The 20,885-nt window shown below is 36.2% G+C and overlaps 1 pseudogene; it reads left to right on the top strand.

The window, feature by feature from the left end:
* The first annotated feature begins 552 nt into the window (after positions 1 to 552).
* LOC148553687 (uncharacterized) lies at positions 553 to 7,318 on the top strand (annotated as a pseudogene).
* Positions 7,319 to 20,885: the final 13,567 nt, after the last annotated feature.

Genomic DNA, 20,885 nt, shown 5'->3' with positions numbered 1-20,885 from the left:
GAAAGTTTGTTTTAAAAGGGTAATAACAGCAACTAAAAGGAAGGCATAGATTCAACCCCCCTTTTCTAAGCCTACCACAACCTTCAATTGGTATCAGGAGCTAAGGTCTCAAGAATCAAGCTTAAACGCTTGGAGCAAAGATCCAATGGCGAACAACTTGGGCACAATCACAGTTGCCTACACCCTCACTGAAGGCCAGTCAAACAACCGGCCACCGTTCTTCAACGGGAAAACTACTCCTATTGGAAAGAAAGGATAAGGATTTTCATCTAATCCATTGACTACAACATATGGAAGATTGTTGTGAGCGGTCCTAAGATCCCAACAAAAACAAGTGTTGATGGAGTGGTGACTCCAAAAGAAGAAGCCGAATAGAATGAAGATGATAAGAAGAAGATAGAGGTGAATGCTAAAGCAATCAACCTTCTTCACTGTGCTATCAGCTTTGAAGAGTACCGGAAGGTGTCTAGATGCAAGATTGCCAAAGAAATCTGGGAAAAACTCCAGGTTACACACAAAGGCACTAAACAAGTCAAAGAAACGAGGATTGATATGCTGCGAAAAGAGTACGAGATGTTTAGCATGAAGGATGGAGAAAGCATTGATGAAGCGTTTAAGAGATTTTCAATCATAATTAACAACCTTGATGCTATAGGTACAAACTATGCAGAACAAACCTTGGTGAGAAAACTCCTTAGAAGCCTCACAAAAGAATGGGAAAACACTGCCACTGTCCTAACCGAGAGTAACAACATAAGTCCCATAACCTATGATGAGCTGAGAGGAAAACTCCTTGCCTATGAAGCCACACACACAAACACAGACTCAAAGAAAAAGGGAATAGCCCTCAAGTCACAAATAGAACCGAAAGAGAGTGAGTCTAGTGATGGTATTTCAGATGACGAGCTTTTTTTTTTTGCTAGGAGATTTAGAAGGATGATGAAGAACAAGAGCAAATACAAGGGTTCGAGTTCAAAGAAGCACAAGATCGACTTGAGCAAAGTGACGTGCCATCACTGCAAGGAGGCTGGACATTTCAAGCTAAATTGTCCAAAGCTCAAAAAGGAGGACAAAGGAAAGAAGGAAAGGAAGAGAATGCTCATGGCAGCTTGGGAGGATCTCGAGAACGACTCCAATGAGTAAGAAGAGTCTGAAGGTGAAGACAAAGACTATTTCATGGCTGGAAACAAAAATTTTGATGAGGTAAATTACTTTGATTTGTCTATGGATGATCTACATACTATTATTGATGATCTCACTTTAAACACCTCAAAACTGCTTGACAAGTACAATGAATACAGATCTGAAAGAGATTTGTTAAGAGTTGAAAATGATTTTTTAAAAGAAAAAGTGAAGGAAACTGAATGTGCTTTGGACATCATTGAAGAAAACAGATTTCTAAAATCTGAACTTGAAAAATTAAAAGGAAAGCACATTGTGGATCCTTCTCATGAGTTAATTGCTGAAAATGAAAGATTAAATGATATGATTAAAAGGCTGAATGGTGACTTAGCAAAATTTGCTCAAGGTTCTAGTAACTTGGACAAATTACTTGCAAGTCAAAGACCATTGTTTGAAAAATCTGGTTTAGGCTACATAGCCAAGGAAGATGCAGTTTCCAACACTTCCTCTATAAAATTTGTGGCTTCTTCATCAAATACCAAATCCATACCAAACAAATCAGGTATTGGATATGTTTTAACTTTTGAAGAAAAATTTGATGAAGTGTACACAAGTGAAACTAAGCCTTCACCAAGAACTGATCCGAGTTCAAACCGGCCAGGTTTGGGTTACATTTCGAAAAATGAGGTTGCTTTCAAGAAACCACCATTTTACAACAAAACCTCATTTTCAAAAGGTTAAAATGTTCAAAAAAATTCTGGTGAAAATGCTTTTGCAAAGATGAATAACTTTAATAAAAATCAGTTTGTCAAAAGAAATGCATCTCCTCCAAAAACCAGAAAATTTCAACACTTTAATCATTTCAAGCAATATAACTCACCTCAATTTCAGCGACACACATCAGAAAATTATTGTGTCAATTGCAAGAAATTTGCTCACTCATATGCACAATGTTTCATTGAAAAGAGAGTTGTAGGAAACAAAGTTTATAATGTTGTTTGTGATTTCAATGCACTTGGACAACCAAGATGGATTAACTTCAAAGGATCCAAATTAATTTGGATACCTAAGGCTACTTGAAACTCTTCATACAGATTTGCCTAGCATCCAAGAACAAAAAGGACATGTGGTACATGGATAGTGGATGTTCAAGGCACATGACTGGAAGGTCAACTTACTTCATCAAACTAAATAAGTATGATAGAGGTTTTGTGACTTTTGGAGATGATGGTAAAGGTAAAATCATTGCTGTTGGAAAAGTAGGTAATGAGCAATCTACTTTCATTGATGATGTACTTTTGGTATGCGGTTTGAAGCACAATCTTTTAAGTATAAGTCAACTGTGTGATTTAGGATATTTAGTTATTTTCAAAAGGCTTGAATGCTGTGTTGTTAATAAAAAGACAAATGAAGTGATGTTTGTTGCCAAGCATTTTAATAATATGTATGGACTTACTCTTGATGAACTAAAAGATCAAAATATAGCTTGTCTTCACTCTAAAGAATCTGAAAAGTTGTTATGGCACAAGAGATTGGGCCATGCAAGTATGTTTCAAATAAACAAACTTGTAAAGAAAGAATTAGTAAGAGGTCTTCCTTTGATAAAGTTTGACAAAGACATCGCTTGTGATGCTTGCCAAATGGGAAAACAAACAAAATGTTCTTTTAAACCAAAGGAAGACATCTCTACTAAAAGACCACTTGAGTTGCTACACGTTGATTTATTTGGTTCAACAAGAACTCAAAGCCTAGGTGGTAAATATTATGGTTTTGTAATTGTGGATGACTATACTAGGTTTGGTTGGGTTTTATTTCTTGCACACAAAAATGAAGCCTTTTCGGCCTTTGAACCTTTTTGCAAGAAAATTCAAAATGAAAAGGATTTGAAAATCTCTTCTATAAGAAGTGATCATGGAACTGAATTTGAAAATAATTTATTTGAATCCTTTTGTGAGAAATTTGGAATATCTCACAACTTCTCTTGTCCAAGAACACCACAACAAAATGGTGTTGTGGAAAGAAGAAATAGAAGCATACAAGATATGACAAGAGCTATGCTTTGTGAGAGTAATGTTCCAAAATTTCTTTGGGCTGAATCGGTTAACACGGCTTGCCACATTTTGAATAGAACAATCATAAGGAAATTTTTGAAGAAAACCCCTTATGAACTTTGGAAAGGCTACCCACCAAACTTAGATTACTTGCACATCTTTGGATGCAAATGTTTTGTTTTAAATAACAAAGAAAATTTGGGAAAATTTGATCCAAAGGCTTATGAGTGTTTGTTTGTAGGATATTCCACAACTAGTAAAGCATATAGGGTTTATCATCAAGATGCTAGGATTATTGAGGAGTCTATACATATTACATTTTGTGATACTAACTTGGTACAAAGCATTTTGGAAGATTGTGATGCAGGAATTCAAGGTCAAAAGGAAGATGAAATTGCTCAAAATCAAGAAAAAGAGAATTCTGGTCAAGCTGAATCAGATACTGCAGATGCTGAAAATTCAAGAGACAATTCCATTTTGTCTCATGAATCTAAAGGAAATCCTGAAGCCAGCAGCACCCAGAATCCCTTGGTATCTGAATCTGCCTCCAAATCCACCAGACCTCGTGAATGGAGATTCTTAAAGAATTATCCTGAGGAATTTGTTATTGGGGACGTCTCTCATGGAGTGCAAATAAAGTCTTCGACTAGAAAGGCAAATGAAGGATCAAACATTGCCTTTCTCTCACAAATAGAGCCTCAAAACGTCAAGGAAGCCCTTAGTGACCCCTCTTGGGTTAAGGCTATGGTGGATGAGCTTCTTGAGTTTGAAAAGAACCAAGTATGGACTTTGGTTCCTAGGCCAAGTGGAAAGAAAGTGACCGGCACCAAGTGGATATTTCGGAACAAGTTGGGAGAAGATGGTAGCATTGCAAGAAACAAGGCAAAGCTAGTGGCACAAGGATATGACCAAGAAGAAGGAATAGACTTTGATGAATCCTTTGCCCCTGTTGCCCGAATAGAAGCCATAAGACTTCTCTTAGCTTATGCTGCATTTTGTGGTTTTAAATTATATCAAATGGATGTGAAATGTGCATTTTTGAATGGTGTGATAGATAGAGAAGTGTATGTGGAGCAGCCTCCTGGTTTTGAAAATAAAAGAGCATTCTAATCATGTTTTCAAATTATCTAAAGCTCTCTATGGTTTAAGACAAGCTCCTAGAGCTTGGTATGAGAGACTTAGCTCTTTTCTTTTGAAAAATGGTTTTCAAAGAGGCACCACTGACACAACTCTATTTATCAAGAATACTAATGATTCTTTTATTCTAGTCCAAATATATGTTGATGACATTATTTTTGGATCAGCCAATGAATCCCTCTGTTTTGATTTTGGAAAACTCATGACAAGTGAATTTGACATGAGTATGATGGGTGAACTTAATTTTTTCCTTGGGCTGTAAATTAAACAAACTGAAAAAGGTGTTTTCATTCATCAAGAGAAGTATGCCAAGGAATTAATTACAAAATTTGGTATGAAAAATGCCAAAACTATGGGAACTCCCATGCATCCTAGTTCAAAATTAGATTAGGGAGAAACTGAGAAAGATGTTGATGAGACTAGGTATATAGGAATGATTGGTTCTCTTATGTACTTAACTTCCTCTAGACCCGATATTGTGCAAAGTGTTGGATTGTGTTCTAGGTTCCAATCCAAACCAAAAGAGTCACATCTTTTTGCAGTTAAAAGGATCATTAGATATGTTCATGGCACATCCAATTTTGGTCTTTGGTATCCTAAGATTGATGATTTTTCTGCAGTTGGTTATTGTGATGCAGATTTTGCTGGTGATAGAGTTGATAGAAGGAGTACTTCAGGTTTATGTTGCTTCTTTGGAAAGTCCTTAAATGTTTGGTCAAGTAAGAAGCAACCAACAGTGGCCTTATCCACTGCAGAGGCTGAGTATATAGCTGCTTCTTCTTGTTGTTCTCAGCTTTTATGGTTAAAAACACAGCTTGCTGATTACAAATTAAATGCTAAAAATATTCCGTTGATGTGTGATAATATGAGTGCCATTAATATTTCTAAAAATCCAGTTTTGCACTCTAGGACTAAGCATATTGAAGTGAAATTTCACTCAATAAGAGAACATGTCCAAAAGGGGGATATTGGTATTCAATTTGTTAAATCAGAGGAATAATTAGCAGATATTTTCACAAAACCATTAGCTGAGGATAGATTCTGCATGCTTAGGACTAGCCTAGGAATTTTAATATATGATTCATTGTTAAAAATTACTGATGTGTTTGTTGAAGTCTTTGTCTCACAGGTTCGGATGAGACAATTCTGGGCAGAAGAAGAACCATCACTCTGAATTTTATCTTCTGGGCTCTGAACTTTCTTGGAATAGGGTTCTGAACTTTCTTTTTCCAAGAACACTCTTAACTTGCTGCAATTGCAAACCTATTCATGTATTGTGCATATCTTTTAACATTTCTCATTATCATCATTTCAATTTTTGGAAAACTGCAACTTCTGTTTTAATTGTGCTAATGTCTTGTTTGAGAATTCTATTTTGCAGGTCAAAGAGACATTTGTTGAATAAGAAATGAGAGATCTAGTTTTTGTAATGTAAAAATGGACATGAACCATGCTTGAATCTTATTATACATGTGGTCTCTTTTTTGTTTTTTGAAACCTTCAAGTGATGTGAAACTCTCTTTTTGGTTCTAATGAATTTTTTTTTCAAGAATTGGTCTTTGCACATTGTGAGTTTTGTTATATAACTATGGTGTTGCTGGTTGAAATATTATCTTTATTTCTCTTTCGAATTTTTTTGTATTTCAAAACGCAACATCTAGCTTTAACATGCCTCTAACACACTATTTTGCAGGTTCTGATTTGTTTTATTTTTCTCACCTTGATGACAAAAGGGGAAGAAAACTGCATATATGAGGCTTGATAAGGCATAAGACTTATTGAGATTATTGGATATTAGTTTTGATTAGTCTTGTGTTTGTTAATTGACTTGTGTTTATGAATTGAAATCTGTTTTACTTGTTTGTGAACTGAGCTTGGATGACTTTAAGTCATTTGAACTTTATGTTGTACTGGTGAATTGCTGCTTACATGCTGCCGTCGTTTGCACTATGTGCTTTTATGGATTATTAGGCTTTTGTGCAACCATAGAATTCCAGATAAGCATGTTTATACATTGGATTGTTGTGTTGGCATTATTGTCTGTGTCCTCAGGTTAAGCGATAAGCAACTCATATGAAAGAAAGGGGGAGCACATCAAGTTAATCTGGTATCATCAAAGGAAAGTCTCTGAACCTCTTGTTGCAAGATTTTAGTTCATTAACTCTTGCACCCTTGATGACAAAAGGGGGAGTAGCTGTATGAATTGAATTGAATTGAATTTAGTAGCATATTGCTAATTTTGCTACTGCTGTGATTTTTTGCCATGAGAATTTGAACTTGCTTCATATGATCTGTTGCTGTTTTGCCTTTGTTAGTCTTAATGCTCTGTTTTGGTTAAAGCTCGAGCTGAAAAATTGTTATTATTGCTGAGATATTTTGACTCAGTTTTGGGCTGAACTTTTGGCTATTTTTTGTAAAATCCTTTAGCTCTGTTTCATGAGATGTTATAACTGTTTGAAACTATTACTGTTTGCTGCATCCATGGACAGTATATAGTATTTCATTGTGTTCCCAATAAGTATATGCAAATAGGAAAGAAAAGAAAAGCATAAATCTAGGGGGAGCAACTCTTGAAAGAGAAAGGGGGAGCAACATAAAAGCAAATGATAAAAATCAAAGGGAGTTTCTAAACCTTACTCAAATTCAATTCCTTTTGATTATTGCTTAAATCATGTTTGTCATCAAGGGGGAGATTGTTGAGTTAAGAAATTAACTAAATTAATTAGTGATGACAAACATTATTTTTGGACAAAATAAATAATCTGTGTTAAGTAATTATAAATTTAATATTACTAATTATTTATTGTTGCAGGCCAAAATTCAATTTTATAGCCCAAATGGAATGTAAAGCAAATAGCAAGGATGGTGGGCTGAAAGCAAAAATTAGAAGCCCAAGAAAAAGCAAAGAAAGAAGCCAAAGGAACCATCGGGCCAAGCTAATCAAACCCGATCCAAGCCCATATCCACAAATCCAAGTTGATCACACCATGCTTCTCACAGAAGATTGAAGTCTTCACTCTTTCTCATTGCTTCCAAAGCAACGTTCCTTTCCTCTCTGTCTTAGTCAAATCACAAACTCAGAAAATTGAGAAAGAGAAAGAGAAAACTTCTTCCCTAAGGTGATCATCAAAGAAGCAAGAAAGAGAAAGTCCAAGCTTGAAACACAGAAGTCTAATAAGCAAATTCAAACCATATCAAGCTTAGATTAAAGGTAACCTATTTCCTCTTACATGCAACACACTTTCTTCTCTTCATCTTCAACTCTCTATATCTCCATTTTGAACTATATGAAAAAGAGGATTTCTGTTCCTCTCTGCTGTGAATCCACGATCTCAAACATGTCTTGGGGACCAAGTTGGTTTTCAAGGGCTCAGATCAAGTTAACCATTTGAAGACTCTTGTGGTTACTGCTTTATGGCTTTCGGTCAAGATGAAGAAGTCAGAAGGAAAGTTTCTACTCTGGAGATTAATGGAAAAAAATGAATCAGTGGGTTGGTGAAGCTCAAGGCTCAAGGTTTTGACCTTGGAAGAAGAACCCAGCAACATGCAAGGAGATAAAAGAAGACTTTCTGCTCATTCAGAAGCAAGGAGAGAAAACTAGTGAATAGAGATTTTATTCTGAGAGAGCTCTTTGAAGAAGTTTAACTAACTGGACAGTGTAACCTAATCAAAGGTGCATTTCGCCAGTATGAAGAACTGAATCAGAGGCTGTTGATGAAGTCAATCTCCTTCATGTTTTACTGATTGTAATGTACTTTTCTAAGTTTATCTTTCTGTAATTTCTTGTGAGAAAGCTTAAGAAAAAGCCATGAGTGGAAAAAGGCTGAAAGAAACACTTGAGAGAAAAGCCTAGAGTTATTTTCTGATTTCTTTAGGTTGGTTAAGTGTCTTGTATCTTGTACCTGTAAGGTATCCCTTTCTTAGTTGGGTTAGCACTAAGAGTGATTAGTTAGGTATTAGCATAGCCAATGTCAAGTTAGGTTAGAACTTGAGTGTGAAAGGATTGGGTCAATCCTGTGAAATTGGTGTATGTAATACTGTTAACTATAGTGAAATTCTTCCATAGTTGTGGAGGAGACTGGATGTAGGTTGCATAGCACAAGGCAACCGAACCAGGATACATGCTGGTGTTAGCTTTTCTCTTCTCTGTTGAGTTCTGTTTTTCTGATATTCCTGAAACAAAAATAAATTGTCTCATAAATTTCCGCTGCTGAGTTCACACAGAACCTGAATTGAAAGTTTGTTTTAAAAGGGTAATAACAGCAACTAAAAGGAAGGCATAGATTCAACCCCCCTTCTCTAAGCCTACCACAACCTTCAGGTTTGATTCCTCTCTGTGAACAATGTTCACTTATTTATATCCTAAGTTCTAGAATTTAAATTCAAAAATAACCTTAATCTTTATCTTTTTGGAAAGATAATATAGCAAACTTCCTACTTCAAATTCAAATAAAAACAATAATTCAAATCTTAATCTAGAATAAATCCTAACAACCAAATCTTCATCTTTCTTGAAGGAATTAATGATAACTAATCTCTTGAGTATTTAATCTTCGGATGTGATTAAGGCTTCTAATGATTTGATAAATTCATTTAGGCCTTGTCAAGTGTTGAAGTATTGAATCTCGGAGTTGAGGCTAGAGGCACGCTGATGAGCGGATATTTTATATGCTTTTTGGCATCATTTTCATATAGTTTTTAGTATGTTTTGTTTAGTTTTTATCAAGTTTTTATAGGTTTTAGTATTAAATTCACATTTTTAGATTCTACTATGAGTTTTTGTGTTTTTGTTCAATTTCAGGTATTTTTTGGCTGAAATTGAGGAGTTGGAGAAAAAGCCTGATTCAGAGATAGAGAAAGCATTGCAAATGCTGTCCAGATCTGACCTCCTTACATTCGGAAGAAATTTTCTGGAGCTACCGAAATCCAAATGGAGTATTCTTAATGGCTATGGAAAGCTGACTTCTAGAGATTTCCAGCAATATATAATAGTTCATACTTTCCTTCAGATTAGAAGACCCAAAATTGGCGTCCAATGCCAGCCTCCTACCCCTTTCAGGCGTCCAGTGCCCAAGGAGTAGAGACCAGCGTCCAAACGCCCAAAGAGGACCCCCTAGCCAGCGTTCAATGCCCTAGAGGCCTCATAGCACATGGATCTCATCAAAGCCCAGCTCAAACACTCACCAAGTAGGACCTAGAAGTGGATTTTAGCACTAAAAACACTGTTTTACACTTACTAGTCATTTGTTTAGTATTTAAGGGATTAAATTTATGTTATTCAGAGAGACCATCTCTTCCAGTATAATTTCGTTTTCCACCATTGTATTTTCTTTTCAGTATGAGTTTCTAAACCTCCTAGGTTGAGGGGAAAAGCCCTGCTGAGTCCTATGAATTAATAAAAGCATTACAGTTTCTCTTCGATCTGTGTTTGATTTATTTCTAAGATGTATACTCGTTCTTCAACATGGTGAATAGGATGACCAGTGATAATCAGCTCTGTTCATGATACTAGGACCACGTGCCTGGCAACCACCCATGTCTACTTAGGTTCGTGTGAATACGTGACTGAAAAGCCCGAACTGCCAGCTTGATTATACATCTCTCAGATGGCTAATCCATGACTTCATTGGGGACTTCTCAAGACACCAGTTCAGCCAATTTTTGGAGAGATTAGGGTCTCTGTGGTAGAGGCTAGAACCCAAAGAAGCAGCATTCTCTGATGTGAAAGATTCAACCTTGTCTATGGCATTTTGAGTAGGATCGCTAGGAGAATGAACTGCTAGAGCTTCACCCTTATTCAGATTGGATGACCACGGCCAATGGCGTTTGATCTGAAATAGAAGAGATTGATGACCACGACCCATGGCATTGATCACATACAGCCTGCCATTGAAGAAATCACTCACAAGCAAAGAAGACAGTAATACCAGAGTTAATTCAGAAAGACAAAGCAACTCCAATCCTTAACCATAATCCTATTACTGATTCCCTTCTAATATACAAAGTATTTTTATTTTATTCCTTTCATGTCAACATAGTTTAGATCTCACAAATACAAATTACGAATAATTCTTCTGATTCGCCTGGCTAAGACCTGCAAGATAACCACAGCTTGCTTCAAACCATAATCCTCATGGGATCGACCCTGACTCGCTCAGGTATTACTTGGACGACCCAGTGCACTTATTGGTACAGCTGTACGAAGGTGTGGGGATTTGTGCACCAAGTGTTTGGCACCGTTGCCGAGGATTGTTCGAGTTTGGAAAAACTGACGGATCGTCTTGCTCCCTAGATCAGGTATTTTTATTTTGTTTGAGTCTTTTATTTTTATTTTCTTCTTCCTTATTTTCAAAAAAAAAAAATTAAAACCTTTTTTCAAAAATATTTTTCTTTTCTGTGTTTAATCTTTGTTCTTGGTTTGAGTCTTACCTGTTTTCTGTTTTCTTTTCCAAAAATTTTAAAACTTCTTCAAAAACCTTTTTCAAAAATTTTTATTTTCAAGATCCTTAGTTTTCTTTATTAAATCTTTGTTCTTGGTTTGTTTCTTTTTGTTTTTGTTCTTGGTTATATTTTTCAATTTCTTTGAGTCTTTCATTCTAAAAATTTTCAAAAATAGTTTCTTTGGTTAAATCTTGTGTCAATTTTTAAGTTTGGTATCTTCTTGTTGTTTTTCTTTAAATTTTCAAAATTTTATGTTTAGTTTTTCAAAAATTTTAAGTTTGGTATCCTTTATATCTTCTTGTTCTTTGAGTTTCTTGAGTCTTGTTCTTAGTGTTCTTTTTAATCTTCAAAGTGTTCTTGTATTTTCCTTGTGTTTTGATCTTAAAATTTTTAAGTTTGGTGTCCCTTTGTATTTTTCGTTCAAATTTTCGAAAACTTGGGATGCTAGATCTAAAAATTTTAAATTTTGTGTCCCTTATTTGTTTTTCTCTTTCCTCATTAAATTCAAAAATAAAAAATATCTTTTCTATTTTTATTTTAATTAATTTTCGAAATTTTTAGTTAAGAAAAATTCATATTTTAATTTTAAAATTTTATCTTATCTTAGTTTCAATTTTCAAAAATCAAACCTTTTCAAAATAAAAAATCTTATCTTTTTCAAAATTCAAAAATCTTATCTTATCTTTTTCAAATTTAAACTTTAAGAATTCAAATTTCAAATTTCAAAATTTAAAACTCAAAATTTCAAATTTCAAAATTCAAATTTCAATTTTCAAAATTTAAATTTTAAAATTTCAAACTTTAAAAATTAAATCTGTTTCAAAATCAAATTTCAAATCTTTTCTTTTTAAATCCTTTTCAAATCTTTTCAAATTCTTATCTTATCTTTTCTAATGTCATATTTTAAAATAAAATCTTTTTAATTTCTCATCTTATCTTTTCTTATCTTTCTTATTTTCAAATTTTTAAAATTCAAATCTTTTCTTAATTAATATCTTATCTTCTCTCCCTTCTTTTTCAAAACTTCCTAACTAACTCTTCTCTCTCTCAATTTTCGAAAACTCCTTCTTCTTCTCTCTCTTCTATTTTCGAAAATCACTAACTTCAATTCTTTTTTAAATTATTAACCTTATTTTCGAATTTAATTATTAAATAAAATAAAAATAAAAATATTTTAATTCTTATTTATCTCTTCTATTTCTAATTCTTCTCCTATTCACTTCTATTTATTCGAATTACTCTCCCTCTCTCATCTTCCATCTTTACTTTTCTATCTTCTTCTTCTTTCTTCACATCTCACTGGGAGCCTTCTATACTCAAATCAGACATAGAAGCTTCCTTTCTTTCTTTTCTTCTTTCTTGTTTATGACCAAGAACAGGGATAAAGAACCCCTATTTGATCTTGATCCCGAACCTGAAAGGACTTTGAAGAAAAGCTTACAACAAGCTAGAGCACAACACTTCAGAAGAAACTTTTTAGAAAATCTTGAACAAGAAATAGAGGACATGGCTGAACCTGAAGGAGATGCTAGAATGGTTCTTGGTGACTTCACCATGCCTACCTCTGACTTTTATGACAAAAGCATCTCTGTACCTGCCATTGGAGCTAGCAATTTTGAGCTTAAGCCTTAGTTAGTCTCTCTTCTGCTGCAAAATTGTAAGTTTCATGGACTTCCAATGGAAGATCCACATTAGTTCTTAGCTGAATTCTTGCAGATCTGTGATAGTGTAAAGACTAATGGAGTAAATGCTGAAGTCTATAAGCTTATGCTTTTTTCCTTTGCTATAAGAGACAGAGCTAAGATATGGTTAGATTCCTAACCAAAAGAGAGCTTAGACTCTTGGAAAAAGCTGGTTAATACTTTTCTAGCTAAATTCTTTCCCCCTCAAAGGATGAGCAAAATCAGAGTGGAAGTTCAAACCTTTAGACAAAGAGAAGGTGAATCCCTCTATGAAACTTGGGAAAGATACAAGCAACTGATCAGGAGATGTCCTCCTGATATACTCTCAGAATGGTCTATCATAGGCATGTTCTATGATTGTCTGTCTGAGATGTCTAAAATCTCATTGGATAGTTCTCTAGGTGGATCACTCCACTTGAAGAAAACATCTGCAAAAGCAAGAAAGCTCATTGAGATGGTTGGAAACAACCAATTTATGTACACCTTTGAGAGAAATCCTGTGAACCATGGGATCTCTCAGAAGAAAGGAGTTCTTGAAGTTGATACTCTGAATGCCATATTGGCTCAGAACAAGATCTTGACCGAGCAGGTCAATATGATCTCTCAGCATTTAACTGGAATGCAAACTGCAGCTGGCAGTAACCAAGAAGTATCTCCTGATGTAGATGCTTATGATCCTGATCAACCCACTATGGAGGAGGTGAATTACATGGGAGAACCGTATGGAAACACCTATAATCCTTCATGGAGGAATCATCCTAACCTCTCATGGAAGGATCAACAGAAACTTCAGCAAGGTTTCAATAATAATCAAGGTGGAAGAAACCATAATAGGTTCAATAACAGATCACCATTCCCATCTTCTCAAGGGAACACAGAAACCTCTAAGAAGAGCCTTTCTGACTTAATCACTCTGGCTTCCAACCTCTCTAAGACCACTCATAGTTTCATGAATGAAACAAGGTCCTCCATTCAAAACTTAGAGGTACAAGTTAGTTAACTGAGCAAGAGGATCCCTGAGACTCATCCTGACACTCTTTTTAGTAACACTGAAGTGAACCCAAGAGAGGAGTGCAAGGCCATCACCTCTGAGATTGAGGTTAAATCTTGAGAAATTGGGAAGGCATTGAATGCCAGTGAAGAAGATTTCACTGGGCGTTTAACACCCACAATGGCAGCAAGCCTAGCGCTGAATGCCAATGAGGAGCCCCTCACTCGGCATTCAATGCCCATCCCAGCAGAGCTAGTGTTGAACGCCAGCCAGGGAGCACTGGCTGGGCGTTCAACGCCCAAATAGACAGGCATTCTGGCGCTGAACGTTAGTGAGGAACCCCTCACTGGGCGTTCAATGCCCAACCAGCCAGGAAAGCTGGCGTTGAACGCTAACAAGAATACCCCAGCTAGGCGTTCAACGCCCAAAAGGATGCATTTAACGCCAGTAAGGGTGCACAGCATGGGCGTTCAACGCCCAAAGAGCTAGCAGAGCTGGCGTTGAATGCTAGCAAAAGCACACCCTCTGAGTGCTCAATTTCCACTCAATAAAGCCCTATCCCAAAACTAAAGGAAGCCAATGATGATATAAAGACCATAGAGGTTCCTTTGCATGCACTTCTGTAGTGCATAAGTTCTAATGAATACTCATCCTCTGATGAGGATGAAGACACTAGGGAAGAGCAAGTTGCTCGGTACCTAGGAGTTCTTATGAAGCTGAATGCCAAGTTATTTGGTACAAAGCCTCTGGAGGAAGAACCTCCATTGCTTTCCAAAGAACTCCATGCTTTGGTTCAGCAGAAGCTACCTCAGAAGCTTCCAGATCCTGGACGCTTCCTGATTCCTTGCACTTTAGGCACCATGATCTTTGAGAAGGCTCTGTGTGACCTAGGGTCAAGTATAAAACTAATGCCATTGTAATAGAGAAGCTGGGAATTCTTGAGGTACAAGCTGCAAACATCTCATTAGAGATGGCAGACAAGACAATGAAGAAGCCATATGTCTTAGTAGAGGATATCTTGGTAAAAGTTGAAAACCACTACATCCCTGTAAACTTCATAGTCTTGGATATTAGAGAGGATGAGGATGAATCTGTCATCCTTGGAAGGCCTTTCCTAGCCACTGCCAATGCTATCATTGATGTGGCTAAGGGAGAACTGACTCTACAACTAGGGGAGGATCACATCTTGTTTAAGATGTCTCATCCTAATTCTCCCTCTAAAAGAGAGATAACTGTGTAACACTTAGTGTTCCAACCCTCTCTTTCTGTGCAGAGCTTTACTGAGCCCCTAAACATCAATTCTAAGTTTGGTTTGGGTAGCCATCAACAAGCTCTAAGCACAAAGGTACTAGGAAGAAAGTACCTAAAGGCTGGAAGAACAAGAAAGTCCCAACTGAAGGCCTCTCACCTGGTATGATAGTTGTCTTCACCAAGAAACTAGTCTTACCACATACAGTGAGTTGTTTTCTGTCTCTAGAGCATGTGGAGCTCATTCATGAGAAGACAGGAAGAAAGTTCACTGTAGGGGCGAAAATCTGAGCCCATACTCACCTCCGTAAGGAGCTAACCGTCAAGCTAATGATGTTAAAGAAGCGCTTGTAGGGAGGAAACCCAACCTTAATTAATTATTTTTATTTCCTTTCATTTATTTTTCTTTATATTTTCGGGTCATGATTGATGAGCGGATAATTTATACGCTTTTTGGCATTGTTTTTAAGTAATTTTCAGCATGTTTTAATTACTTTTTAGTATATTTTTATTAGTTTTTATTCAAAATTCACATTTCTGGAATTTACTATGAGTTTGTGTATTTTTCTATGATTTCAGGTATTTTCTGGCTGAAATTGAGGGACCCGAGCAAAAATCTGATTCAGATGCTGAAAAAGGACTGCAGATGCTGTTGGATTCTGACCTCCCTGCACTCGAAATGGATTTTCTGGAGCTACAGAAGACCAATTGGTGCTCTCTTCATTACATTAAAAAGTAGACATCCAGGGCTTTCCAGAAATATATAATAGTCCATACTTTGCTCAAGGATAAATGACGTAAACTGGCATTTAACGCTAGTTCCATGTTCCATTCTGGCGTTAAACGCCAGAAACAGGTTACAAGTTGGAGTTAAACGCCCAAAACAGGTTACAACCTGGCGTTTAACTCCAAAAACATCCTAGGCACGTGTAAAGCTTAAGTCTCAGCCCTAGCACACACCAAGTGGGCCCCGGAAGTAGATTTCTGTACTATCTATCGTAGTTTACTCATTTTCTGTAAACCTAGGTTACTAGTTTAGTATTTAAACAACTTTTAGAGATTTATTTTGTACCTCATGACATTTTACATATTTCATATTGTATTTCTGATGGCATGAGTCTCTAAACCCCATGGTTCGGGGTTAGGAGCTCAGCTGTGTCTCGATGAATTAATGCAATTACTTCTATTTTCTGTTCAATCACGCTTGTTTCTATTCTAAGATACTCGCTTGTACTTAACCGTGATGAATGTGATGATCCGTGATACTCATCATCATTCTCAACCTATGAACGCGTGCCTGACAACCACTTTCGTTCTACCTCAGATTGAGTGTGTATCTCTTAGTCTCTTGGTTCATGATCAGAGTCTTCGTGGTATAGGCTAGGATTATTGGCAGCCATTCCTGAGATTCGAAAAGTCTAAACCTTGTTTGTGGTATTTTGAGTAGGATCTGGGATGGGATGACTGTGACGAGCTTCAAACTTACAAGTGCTGGGCGTAGTGACAGACGCAAAAGGATCAATGAATCCTATTCCAACATTAGTGAGAACCGACAGATGATTAGCTGTGCGGTGACAGCGCATTTGGACCATTTTCACTGAGAGGACGGATGGTAGCCATTGACAATGGTGATCCACCAACATACATCTTGCCATGGAAGGAGACCTGCGTGCGTGAAGAAGAAGACAGTAGGGAAGCAGAGATTCAGAAGACAGAGCATCTCCAAAACCTCAATCTGTTCTCCATTACTGCATAACAAGTACTATTTAATTTATGCTTTTTACTCTTCATAAATATAATCACTCTTATCATTGATTTCCTGACTAAGAATTACAAAATAATTATAGCTTGCTTCAAGCCGACAATCTCCGTGGGATCGACCCTTACTCACGTAAGGTATTACTTGGACGACCCAGTGCACTTGCTGGTTAGTGGTACGAGTTGTGAAAAGTGTGATTTACAATTCGTGCACCAAGTTTTTGGCGCCATTGCCAGGGATTGTTTGAGTTTGGACAACTGACGGTTTATTTTGTTGGTTAGATTAGGAAAAATTTATCTTTTTGATTTAGAGTCATTAAATTAGAGTCTTTTATTTTCTCTTCAAAAATCTTTCAAAAAAAGTTTTTATTTTTCTTTATTAATTTTAAATTTTTCTTTGAGTATTCTATTTGAGTTTAGATTCATATTTTAAGTTTTGTGTCAATTGCATGTTTTTATTTTCCTTTAAATTTTTGAATTTGTGTTCATAGTTCTTTCTTGATCTTCAAGTTGTTCTTGCTATTTTTCTTGTTTGATCTTTAGTTTTTTCTGTTCTGTGTCTTTTCTTATTTTTTTTGTACATTTTCAAATAATCAGTATTCAAAAAATTTATATACATTAAATACCTTTTTTTTAAAAAAAAACACGTTAAATTTATAGCTCAGTTGGCTAGAGCGTTATGCTTATGTTCTTGGTAATTGTGTATCTTCCTTTTAAAACTTTTTCAAAAATAATTTTTCTTTGATTAAATCTTGTGTCAAACTTTTAAGTTTGGTGTTCTCTTGTTATTTTTCTTTAATTTTTGAAAATTTATTTTTAGTTTTCTAAAAGTTTTAAGTTTGGTGTTCTTTTTATGTTCTTGAGTCTTTGAATTTTATTCTTGTTGTTCTTGTGAGTCTTCAAGGTGTTCTTGCGTCTTCTTTGTATTTTGATCTTAAAATTTTTAAGTTTGGTATTTCTTGGTGTTTTCCCCCCAAAATTTTCGAAAAACAAGGAGCATTAGATCTAAAAATTTTAAGTCTTGTGTCTTTTGTGTGTTCTTCTCTTTCCTCATAAAATTCAAAAAAAAAAAAAATATCCTTTCCTTTAATTGCTCATAATTTTTGAATTCATTAGGTTGATTTGGTCAAAATTTTTAAAATCATATCTTTTTCAAAATCTTATCTTATCTTTTCCAATCTCAAATTTTAAAATCATACATTTTTCAAATCTTTTTAATTAATTACTTATTTTAATTTTCAATTTCCTTTTTATCTATTTTTCTAATTTTCGAAATTATAGTTAATTTTTTTATTATTTTATTTTATTTTATTTTCCTTTTAATTTTTGGTATTCAAAAAAAAATTTAAAAAAATAATTTTTTTTATTTTACAATCCAGATCATCTCCCTTTCTCCATCATGGATCCAAGTGGAAATAAACAGTCCAGAAGGACTCTGGGGTCATATGTTAATCCCACTACTGCTGTATATAGGAGTAGTATCTGTATACCTCCCATCAAAGCAGGTAGTTTTGAGCTAAATCCTCAGCTCATTGTCATGGTGCAGCAAAACTGCTAGTATTTCGGTCTTCTACAAGAAGAACCTACTGAGTTTCTGGCACAGTTCTTGCAAATTGTTGACACAGTACGTGACAAGGAAGTAGATCAGGATGTCTACAGATTGTTACTGTTTCCATTTGTTGTAAAAGATCAAGCTAAGAGGTGGTTAAATAACTAACCTACAGCAAGCATAAGAACATGGAAACAGTTATCAGACAAATTCCTGAATCAATATTTCCCTCCAAAAAGGATGACACAACTAAGGCTGGACATCCAAGGCTTTAAACAAGAGGATGATGAATCCCTTTATAACGCCTGGGAGAGGTACAGAGGGATGCTAAGGAAATGCCCCTCGGAAATGTTTTCAGAGTGGGTGCGGTTAGACATCTTCTACTACGGGCTTACAAAAAAAGCTCAGATATCTCTAGACCACTCAGCTGGTGGATCTATACACATGAGAAAGACTATTGAAGAGGCTCAAGAGCTTATCGATATAGTTGCTAGAAATCAGCATCTGTACATAAGTAATGAGTCCTCCATGAAAGAAGAAGCCAAGGCAGTATCAACTAACTTTAGTCCTCAGGAACAAGTTGCTGAACTCAATCATTAACTATCTTCTATAACAAGGCAGTTAGCAGAAGTTAAGGAGATGCTACAAGAAACCAAAAATGCTAACAAGGATATGGAATCACAATTGAATCAGACAAAACAGCAGTTATCAAAACAGATAACAGAGGAGTGCCAAGCAGTTCAATTAAGAAGTGGAAAAACATTAAATACCTCAACTCAAAGCAGCAGAAAGCCAAGAAAAGAACAGCTGACAGAGGATGAGCAACCTGCTATCCAAAATCCCTCTGAGGACCGTAAGAGCCCAGAGAGGAATAAATCTGGCGTTCAAACACCAGAAAAGGGTGAAAAACTGGCGTTAAACGCCCAATCCATGTTCAGTTCTGGCGTTCAAACGCCAGTGAGGGATCAGACACCTGCAAGTGCTGATAATAACTCCCTCAAGAAGGCTTCTCAACCTGCCTCTGTAGGAAATAAACCTGCAGCAACTAAGGTTGAAGAATATAAAGCCAAAATGCCTTATCCTCAAAAACTCCGCCAAGCGGAACAGGATAAACAATTTGCCCGCTTTGCAGACTATCTCAAGACTCTTGAAATAAAGATTCCATTTGTAGAGGCACTTGAGCAAATATCCTCTTATGATAAGTTCATGAAAGAGATCTTAAGTCATAAGAAGGATTGGAGAGAAACAGAAAAAGTTTTTCTCATTGAAGAATGCAGTGCAGTCATTCTAACAAGCTTACTAGAAAAGCTTAAGGATCCCAGAAGCTTTATGATACCATGCACATTAGAGGGTGCTTGTACCAAGACAGCTCTATGTGATCTTGGGACAAGCATAAACCTAATCCTTGCATCCACTATCAGAAAGCTTGGCTTGACTGAAGAGGTCAAAATAACCCGGATCTGTGTTCAACTTGCTGATGGCTCCATTAAATACCCATCAGGCATAATTGAGGACATGATTGTCAAGGTTGGGCCATTTGCCTTCCCTACTGACTTTGTAGTGCTGGAAATGGAGGAGCACAAGAGTGCATCTCTCATTCTAGGAAGACCATTCCTAGCAACTGGACGAACCCTCATTGACGTCCAAAAAGGCGAGATAACCCTGAGAGTCAATGATGATGAGTTTAAGTTGAATGTTGTCAAAGCTATGCAGCATCCAGACACATCAGAAGACTGCCTGAGCGTTGATATTATTGACTCCCTGGTGAAGAGGTCAATATGACTGAGAGTCTCGAATCAGAGCTAGAGGACATTTTTAAAGATGTTCAGCCTGATCTGGAGGAACCAGAGGAAATAAAAGAACCTCTGAAAACTCCTCAGGAAGAGGAGAAACCTCCTAAACCCGAGCTCAAACCACTACCACCATCCCTGAAATATGCATTTTGTAACGACCCAATTTCTGGTACGTCATGATCATACTAGAAACTGAGCGCTACCAACTTGTCTACCTATCTATTATCTATTATTTATTATATGAGCCTGATTCGTTGTTAAAAGCGTAGTTATTTTACGAGGTACTTTTTTTTTTAAAACATTTGGATTAATAGACGAAATCATTCATAAGCAATTCACAACTGATAGCAGATAAAACAGTTATAAACAACCATACATAAATATATCACAAGCAGTTGATATCATTCGGTTATCCAGCCTTTATTAGAGTAAAGATCTTTAGTTAGGACACCCCTAGATATAGCTAAATAATATCTATATACATATATATACATACAACATCCCAGGCCCTGACCTGTTCAAGAAGTCCCTAAGCTGGCACCCAGGCTAGCCTAGACTCTATACTCACCTAGTCCCTCTAAACTACTAAAGCGAGGGAAAGTACGTTCTAGGTCTTCAAAACTCAAGTCAGGTGGATCGTCATCAAAAGGTGGAAGGTCGTCTACTAATCCTCTGCACGATCATATGTCATCAAAGAGCATCTCTCAAGTACTTCATTGAGTGGCCACATAACAGCAACATCGTACGGAGGACTTAGGTTAAAGTTTGTAGATAAGCAGGGTGCAGATGTTGGCTGGTCTCACAGTATTTACATATAAACAGAAACGGAGTTCACTCTAGACTTAGCAGACTACCTAGAGCGGAATCTTTTTTGCGAACGGTCGTCAGTGAACTACGGAAGTGTACCCAAACTTCCATCTGAAGGGGGAAGAGAGAGAGAAGGGGTAAGAACTCGGGAGTTCTTAGTAGGGTCGGGGTTATTAGTTAAGTTCATTAATTCTGTGTCGCTTAGCAGACATATAGCAGAATACAGAGAAATAGTAAATAGAAGATACAGATAAATAAAGAAACTAAGAAAGCAAAACACAAACAAAAGAATATAAGAAAACAAAA

Source organism: Arachis ipaensis, chromosome B7 (genome assembly GCF_059453495.1).
Source record: "Arachis ipaensis isolate K30076 ecotype BB chromosome B7, ASM5945349v1, whole genome shotgun sequence".
NCBI lineage: Eukaryota > Viridiplantae > Streptophyta > Magnoliopsida > Fabales > Fabaceae > Arachis > Arachis ipaensis.
This window is presented reverse-complemented; position numbering and strand designations above follow the sequence as displayed.